The sequence below is a fragment of the Zingiber officinale genome, chromosome 2B (genome assembly GCF_018446385.1).
Source record: "Zingiber officinale cultivar Zhangliang chromosome 2B, Zo_v1.1, whole genome shotgun sequence".
Classification (NCBI taxonomy): Eukaryota; Viridiplantae; Streptophyta; class Magnoliopsida; order Zingiberales; family Zingiberaceae; genus Zingiber; species Zingiber officinale.
The window spans coordinates 9,072,945-9,081,710 of NC_055989.1; the positions used below are offsets into that span (position 1 = coordinate 9,072,945).

Sequence of the window (8,766 nt, forward strand, 5' to 3'; positions counted from 1 at the left end):
GTGAAATAAAACAACGAAGATACAAAATTAATAAAAATAGTTCAAAATATTATATATCATACCAAACAAGAAAAATGCAAAGTATCATTCCATATGCACCTAATAGTAGTCTTCACTTACTGTTAACTACAAACACCAAAGAAAATAATGAAAGTTTTTGTTTCCATATGTGCACCAACAAAGCAAACATCATTAGTAACAAAATAAATCAACAAACTTTACTTGTCAATCAACACCAGAAATCAGTTCTCTCATTATCACTTAAACCAACTAGGGAAAATGCATACTACACAAACTTAATAGAGCTGAGTTTATTCACACTTCTTTAAACTATCAACCTTAACTCCAATTCTACTTGAAATTTAATGGATAGGCACATACATAAAGAAATTGATAAAGCTTTGAACTAGATATATATACTACTTTGACAAACATAAAAGAGCATGAAAGATTGATACATGTACTTTATGAACTCTACCAAAAAATAAATAAATAAAAAGAAAAGCAACAAAAATAGTGCTCATGCTTTAAAAACCCTAGCTAGTCTTGAGAATTTTTCCACTTCAACACACAAGGATATATTAGAATTGGCAAAAAGTAGTAACAATGTTGGTGATACAGTAGTAACAATGTTAGAGAATACAATTGCACCTTGAAATTTTGACAAATTGTATTAGAAGAGTAATATGGAAAAAAAAATATTTACATAGTTTTAAAACAATTGCATAGTGGTCTATGTAATTACTTTGACATGATTAACTCTATCATGTGCCGAATTATCCTGCATCCTATCAGATCTGTTCATGTGGTGAACATCAAGACCACATGATGACAATTCTGAAGCAGGAGCTATTCCTTGATGCTCAAAGTTGTGGCAGGTAAAGCAAATTCTAGCTGAATTCAAACCCTTTGCAGCATATATGTCCCAATAAAGTGGTGCCTAAATTTTTTTTTTAAAAAAATCTGATTACGTTAATAAACCATAGATCTATAAAGCTAAGGTCCATTGAATTTCACTAGAAATTAATGACAATCAGACAACACGATTTAAGAAGATAGGATTTGGTCCATACAACAAAGGTTGTCTGCCAATCATGATAATGGATTATGTCAGGCCTTTTCCCAGCTTCATAGAGCAACTCAAGAGACTAAGCAGACATTAAATGCTGAATGCTCACTTGCGACAATACATAGAAGGCACTTCAAAAAAAAAAAAAAGCAAAAGAAGGAATCTAAAAGTATCCTAAAACCACTTCAGCATGTCTAAGCAGTGAATAAGAACTCATCTGATTAAAATTTTGAATATAAGATCGCAAAGTTCTAATACAAGAAACAAAGAGTTCACATTATGTAAGATGCAAGTTTGGCTCACCTTTGCAACTGGTGCCATTTCTACAGCAATATGGATAATGTGCAATCCTGGCCTGCATAAGAGAAACAGAAAAATAAAGAGTAACCGTATAAACTTTCATAACTGAATGTCGTACAAAAACATCTGAATAACAATAAGAAACCAAACCTTGTAGTGGTGCACGTCAACTTCAGGAAGGTAGTCAACCTTTCTTGCTCACCCTTACTCTCACAAGCCAAATACGCATCACGAATTCGAGAATCTTTCTTCCATGCCATATCTCGCAATGACTTGGCATCATTGGTTGATATCTTCCTTGGATGTGGGGAGGGAGCCAGAAGAGGAAGACATCCTTGGATGTGGGGAGGGAGCCAGAAGAGGAAGACATCCTTGGATGTGGGGAGGGAGCCAGAAGAGGAAGACAAGCTGATCTCTTCCTCCGACACCATCTCCTCCGAGGCTGCCCATGGTGCTGCGGTGAGGGAAGAAATAATAAATAGGTTACCTTTAAGCTTCTCCTTACTTGCTGTGGAGAGGGAAGAACCTGATTACATTGTAAAGAGGAAAGGAAAGAAGAAGAGGTGGGAGACGAAGGAAACCTAGCGGCGATAGAGGAAAGGAAACCTGGCGGTGATAAAGAAAAGAAAAGGAAAGACGAAGAGGTGGGAGATAAAGGAAATGATAGTGTGGGAAGGGAATTAAGAGTGTTTACAATATAATGACATTTATAAAATATGTCACTATAAGAGGTCTAATATGATTATTTTTATAAAAAAATAAGCAATACTAAAGAATGTCATTATAAATATTTTATAATGACATTTTTTCGTAAGTGTCATTAAGAAAATGTCATAATAGACCTTTTTTCTTGTAGTGCATTGAAATATAAGAAACCGATAAGTTGAGTCGCTAGACGCTCTCGAACAAAATGAAATCAATTTCCATATATTTTGTATGAGCATGAAAGATTGAATTTGCTATGAGATATGTTACTTCAATAATATTACTCCAAATTTTTTTTTTACAATATTTGATGCAAAATGAAGTTCAGAGAGAAATGATTAAAGCTAAATAATTTCAGACGATGTATTTGTTATAACTTTATATTTTACCTCAGTGCTTGATCGAGATATCGTAGGCTACCATTTCGAATTCCATGAGATAAGGTTTCATTTAAGAAATATTACATATCCACTAGTAGAACGTCTATCTTCAAAAGAACTTGCCCAATCCGCATCACTATAGGCATGTAAATTTTTAGACGATTGGCGAAATAAAAGAATACCATATAGAATAGTACATTTGATATAGTGAAGTATTCTTTTTACATTATCTCAATTTTGTTCAGTTGGAGCATGCATGAATTGGCAAAACACGATTTACTATAAAGGTAATATCAGGGCGTGTGATAGTGACATATTGTAAGGCTCCATAATGTTTTGATAAATCTATGGATCAGATAGAGTAGGAGAGGATGAAGTTGTAGAGTTGTTTATAGCATTTGGTGTAGACATCGGACGTGCCTCATCCGTTTTGGCTCTTTGGAGAAGCCCAATAATGTATTTGCTCTAAGAGAGAAGATAGCCTTTCTCATGTGGAATAAGTTCAATACCAAGAAAAAAATGAGTAATACCCAAATCTTGAATAGAAAATTCTTGATTGAGAAAACTTAATAAAGTTGTGACGAGTCAGTCTTTGACCCAGAAAATCATTGAGCTTATAACTAATTAGATAATCAATGAAACCATACACGAGGAGCTTGTTGAAGACTCTATAAGAATTTCTGGAGTTGGCAAACATGAGATGAAAATTGTAAAAGAATGAACCTAGGTGGTTTCTCCATAAATACAGTTTCCTCTAGATAACCATGGAGAAACACATTTGAAATGCCTAATTGTTGTATAGACCAATTAAAACTAACAACTATCGATGATAATAGTCTGACGGATGTAATTTTGATAATTAGGCTAAAAGTATCATTGAAGTCAATACCTGATTGTTGATTATATCCTTTGGCTATAAGTTGAGCTTTGTGTTGTTCAAGATAACCATTAGCTCAATGCTTAAGACGAAATATCCATTTAGAGCCCATAACATTCATGGAGGGAGTGCATAGAACTAGGCTCCATGTTTTATTGTGAAGAAGTGCATCAAATTTTGTAGTCATTGAATTATGCTAATTTGGATCCTTGCTCGCTTGTGTAAAACAAGTTGGTTCTGTTGGATCGTAAAGCGCTAAAGGGGGTGAATAATGCTCGTAGCTTTCACGTTTGTTTCGGAAAACTATCAAGTAAAATATGTAGCAGAAATAAATAGAACAATTATATTGCAAACACATGAACACCAAGGATTTTATTTGGTTCGGAGTCTTGGGCGACTCCTACTCTAAGACCCACGCTCATTGAGTATTTACTTTGGGAAATCACTATAAGCTCAAAAAGTTACAATTTAGATTTATAATATTAAACAGTAATGAAATTATACCGACAACAAAAATAGTAATCATGAAGCTTTTGGTTGTCGGAGACTTGTTGTAGCTTCGCTGGATCGTTCTTTGAGCAGCACACGGAAGAAGGGTTGTCAAATTGTGTTGTTCTAAAGCTTCTGGTCGAGGCTACTTTTATAGGCTGTTCCGGGCGCTCGGAACCCCTCTGGGCGCTTGGAACACGTGGCTCGGCCACTCCGCGCGCACGTCAGCTTCCCAATAACTTTTGGGTTCCGGGCGCCCGGACCGACTCCGACCGCCCGGACCAGCTCGAGGCGCCCGGACCAATTTCAAGCACCCTGACTATCTTTCTCCAGCCCTTGTTTTTTTTGCAAAACAAAGTTAGTCCAGGAAAAAATAATATACATATAATGTGAAATTATGACTGTAAAATACGGTGCCCAAATAATAAATAAATAATAATGTTATTTGACAAATAATCTTATTGGCTTTTTCAGGAATTTTTAGAAATTTTCTGAGAATTTTTTGGAGCTCGTATGATGAGTTTAAGGGGATGAATTTGTAAGTTAAGAGCATCCACATCAGTTTCTCTATTACTATATCTAAAATTTAGGGTAAATGACCCACTTTATTAAATTTAGATAATCACTTTTCACTACACACTACATCAAATACCCTAAAATTTCCATCATCCTTAATTTTTTATTATTTGTTTCTCTTTCTTCTATTTTTTATTATTATATTTATGAAATGAGTGGAAGGAGAGAGATTGAGTGGAAGGAGAGAGATTAAAAAGAAATATTATTTTATTTTTAGGGTAGAGGTTTCATTCCCTAAATTTAGAGAATCACTATTCATCAAATCTAAATTTAGGGAATAGATCGGGTAAGAGCATCCTCATCAGTTTCTCTATTACTATATCTAAAATTTAGGGTAAATGACCCACTTTATTAAATTTAGATAATCACTTTTCACTACACACTACATCAAATACCCTAAAATTTCCATCATCCTTAATTTTTTATTATTTGTTTCTCTTTCTTCTATTTTTTATTATTATATTTATGAAATGAGTGGAAGGAGAGAGATTGAGTGGAAGGAGAGAGATTAAAAAGAAATATTATTTTATTTTTAGGGTAGAGGTTTCAATCCCTAAATTTAGAGAATCACTATTCATCAAATCTAAATTTAGGGAATAGATCGGGTAACTGATGTAGAGAATTTTTAGTTAACTTATCCAAAATTTAGGGTAAAATCTTTAAATAGGGTAATTGATATAGATGCTCTAAGTGAAAGGCTGTTTGTAATATCTCAATTAATTGGGAGTTAGATTGAGGAAATACTCTAAGCTTTAATTGGAAAAGTCCTAAGTTTATTTCTTTTTCCCTATTTCTTCTCATTTGCGCTGATTCCTCTCTTCATCTACCACCGTCGACCCTCCTCCTCCACCTCTCGGATTCCTTTTCTTCTCTGACGCCGACGCCACAAGGGAACTGATCACCGGCGGCAGAGCATCACCTTATCTCCTCCACCGATCGCCTGACGTTTACTGGCGGTTGCCCTTCTCTCCGGGTCGCTGCCGTGCGAGTAGAGCTTCCACCATGAAGGGAAAAGGTCGAGCCCTAGCCTGAGCTCTTCTCCTTGTTCCCTGATCTTCCGCCACATCTCCCTCTGCCTTTTTGCATCATCACTGATCACCACACCCGACGCTATTGCCTCCTCCGCATGAGGCCAGATCAGTGATGCCGTAGTCATCGCTGTCGTGAGGGTGAGCCGTCGGACTCCTCTCGATCTTGCCTGAGGTTGCCACCCCTTGGCTGTGTTCCAGCTCCTGATCCGCCGATGCTGGGTTGAGCGCCACCTAATGCAGCCTCTGTTCGACTGCCCCGACACTTTTCTTCTCCGATTATCCTCTGGTCAGTGCATACGCTTGTTGGTATGATTTGGGTACATGAATCAGATTATGTGAAATTGGTTCGAAATGCTGGTAGCTTTTGGATCAGCCACCCTTCTTCTGGCAGCAGCTTCACAGTAGCTTCGATAATGAGTTTCCAGTAGTAGCTCCTTCAGCAATGAATTAATAGGGATCATCTGAGGTTTAGGTGAGTTTTGGATTGAGATGTCTAAATTTAAAACTAGATTGATTGGTGACATGTTAGGGTTGTTGATCTAATTTGGTTATTGATTTAATTTGTGGTTTGTTGTAGATGACTACATGATCGTTTCTCGAATTCATTGGATTGATATTGTGGTGTGTAGGGATGGATTAGATTTATAAAGGGATTTGATTGTGATTGATTAGTAAGAATTAAGCAATTGATTTGGTTAAATGGTTTTTGATGCTTAATCAACTATTTGATAAGAGATAATGAGGTAAGTTGTTTATGGAGATTGCTTTGTATTTGTGATGGATTGGTTGATAGAATTAAACCTGATTGGATAAGTTGGATTGTTAGTTCAAGTTTTGTTGGATTTAAAGCATGTTAATAAGAAGGGTTAACTAATTGAATTGGATTAATTCATAAGAAGATTAGCGGTGAAGGAAGTGTTGGATTATTAAATGGAATTAAAGTATAATTTCCTATTCAGATTAGGATTAGGTTTAGCTATTTGGTTTATGATAAAACTTAGCTATGCTATATATGCTATGTGTAGAATTTTGATTTGAGACGAACGCCTCGATGTGGGAATTGTATTGGCATGATGTTCGCAATCATTGCGGGTATTTCTTACATTATCTCTTTAGCACATTGATCTTGGTGCATGAGCTAAATGCCCAGATAGTTATTGTATTCATCTTGACTCCACTTTTATTTTTCCCACGTTTGATACTTCCTCTTAATCTTTGAGCTACTCATTTCTGTATCTATACAGTCTCTCGTTGCTATCTATGATATTTAGCAGATACCAGACACCAGATACTAGATATATATAGATACCAGATACCATGTTTACGTGCTTTGACTGCTATTTATTCATGTTTCTTATTGAGCATGCTGGCTTCATGTAGCAAACCTATTTCTGTTTATATATATATATATATATATATGATGACTGCTGCATTTTTCATATCATGTCATTGCATGCATGCCGGGGACCATGTCTCTCTTATGGTTAAGAGGGTCGTTGGCCAGGGCTGCACGCTCGACCACTCATGGGTAGTGGTAGCTGGAGCGTGCCGCTTGTCCTGACGTGCTCCCACTCGCTTGCTCATGGGTAGAGATAGCTGGAGTTGCGAGCAGCAGAGACCCCCGTCACAGACGTAGCTAGTTAGCTAACATGCACCTGTCCATTCGGTCACTTGAGATTAGTGACGGCTTTTAAGTGGTACAATTGTCATCGATCCGGCATCTCGACCATACAAGGGTCGTGGCGCAGAGAGGTGGGCGGGATGACCATCCGTGCATACACTATTATTATTATACCTGTTGATGTTGTTACTTACTTATGTTGTTATTGCTTACTTATGCTGCTATTGCTTACTTATGCTGATATGCTCACATAGGTTGAGATATATACCTGAGGTATGAGTTTAGACATTGGTTTGCTTATTGGTAATATGTATATATCTCATATGTTACCCATGTAGTTATGAGCAGTATTGTAGAAGGTCTTTGCTGCACCTGACCATCTATTACTAGCCTAGGATATGGTTTCAGGTATGGACACTTATTATGATATCACAGTATCTGCTATATTCCCTACGAGACTGTATACCTTTGTATCTCTAGTTCTTTAGTATGTTCATGCACTATCTGTCTCGACCACTCATGGGTAGTGGTAGCTGGAGCGTGCCGCTTGTCCTGACGTGCTCCCACTCGCTTACTCATGGGTAGAGATAGCTGGAGTTGCGAGCAGCAGAGACTCCCGTCACAGACGTAGCTAGTTAGCTAACATGCACCTGTCCATTCGGTCACTCGAGAGTAGTGACGACTTTTAAGTGGTACAATTGTCATTGATCCGGCCTCTCGACCATACAAGGGTCGTGGCGCAGAGAGGTGGGCGGGATGACCATCCGTGCATACACTATTATTATTATACCTGTTGATGTTGTTACTTACTTATGTTGTTATTGCTTACTTATGCTGCTGTTGCTTACTTATGTTGATATGCTCACATAAGTTGAGATATATACCTGAGATATGAGTTTAGACATTGGTTTGCTTATTGATAATATATATATATCTCATATGTTACCCATGTAGTTATGAGCAGTATTGTAGCAGGTCTTTGCTACACCTGACCGTCTATTACTAGCCTAGGATATAGTTTCAGGTATGGACACTTATTATGATATCACAGTATCTGCTATATTCCCTACGAGACTGTATACCTTTGTATCTCTAGTTCTTTAGTCTGTTCATGCACTATCTGTCTATTACCCGCTGAGTCTTAGTACTCACCACCCGTAAACTGGTTTATTTCGCCAGGTAGCAGGTAAAGGATTTATGGAATTGCCTGGAGATCCTATCCGCCAGTTCCATATCACATCGAGCTTCTTCTACCGTTAGTGCTTTCTTTCACATTGTTGGTTTTGTACTTGTTCTTGTATTTGTGTATTCTTTTGTATGGAGTTTTGTTTTGTGGTATCTTATATTTGGTTTGGTGATGATGTGTCAAGTCGAGCTGGCTCACAGTGAGTTGTTTTGTTCATTTCATGTTCATTATTTTGTGATTTCTGCTGTGCTATATTTCAGCCGAGTGAGCTACATTATTAACTGTGTGGTTATGCTATGTTTCAACTGTGTGGGCTGCATTATTAACTGCGTGGTTGTGTGTATATTCCAGCTGTATGTGGCTGATGTATTTTGTATATATGTATCCATCAGATTGTCACCAGTACTTGGGAGATGCTGTCAAAATTTTTCGGTAGGGACTCCTCTGGGGGTGTGACAATGACTACCTCTGATTGTCCGATTCTGACTTCGGATTTCTATCCGGAAACCCTAGGTTGAACCGAAGCCTACTG

At 37.3% G+C, this 8,766-nt stretch overlaps 1 long non-coding RNA gene across 2 annotated transcripts; it reads left to right on the forward strand.

Annotated features, from left to right (window-relative positions):
- Positions 1–5,189: 5,189 nt before the first annotated feature.
- Positions 5,190–8,542, forward strand: LOC122048975. Of its 2 annotated transcripts, XR_006130761.1 has the most exons (3): positions 5,190–5,713; positions 5,789–5,899; positions 8,228–8,542. It is a non-coding gene; the product is annotated as an uncharacterized LOC122048975 (long non-coding RNA). The 2 variants fall into 2 exon arrangements; XR_006130760.1 differs by lacking the exon at positions 8,228–8,542 and having other exon boundaries at positions 5,789–6,093.
- Positions 8,543–8,766: the final 224 nt, after the last annotated feature.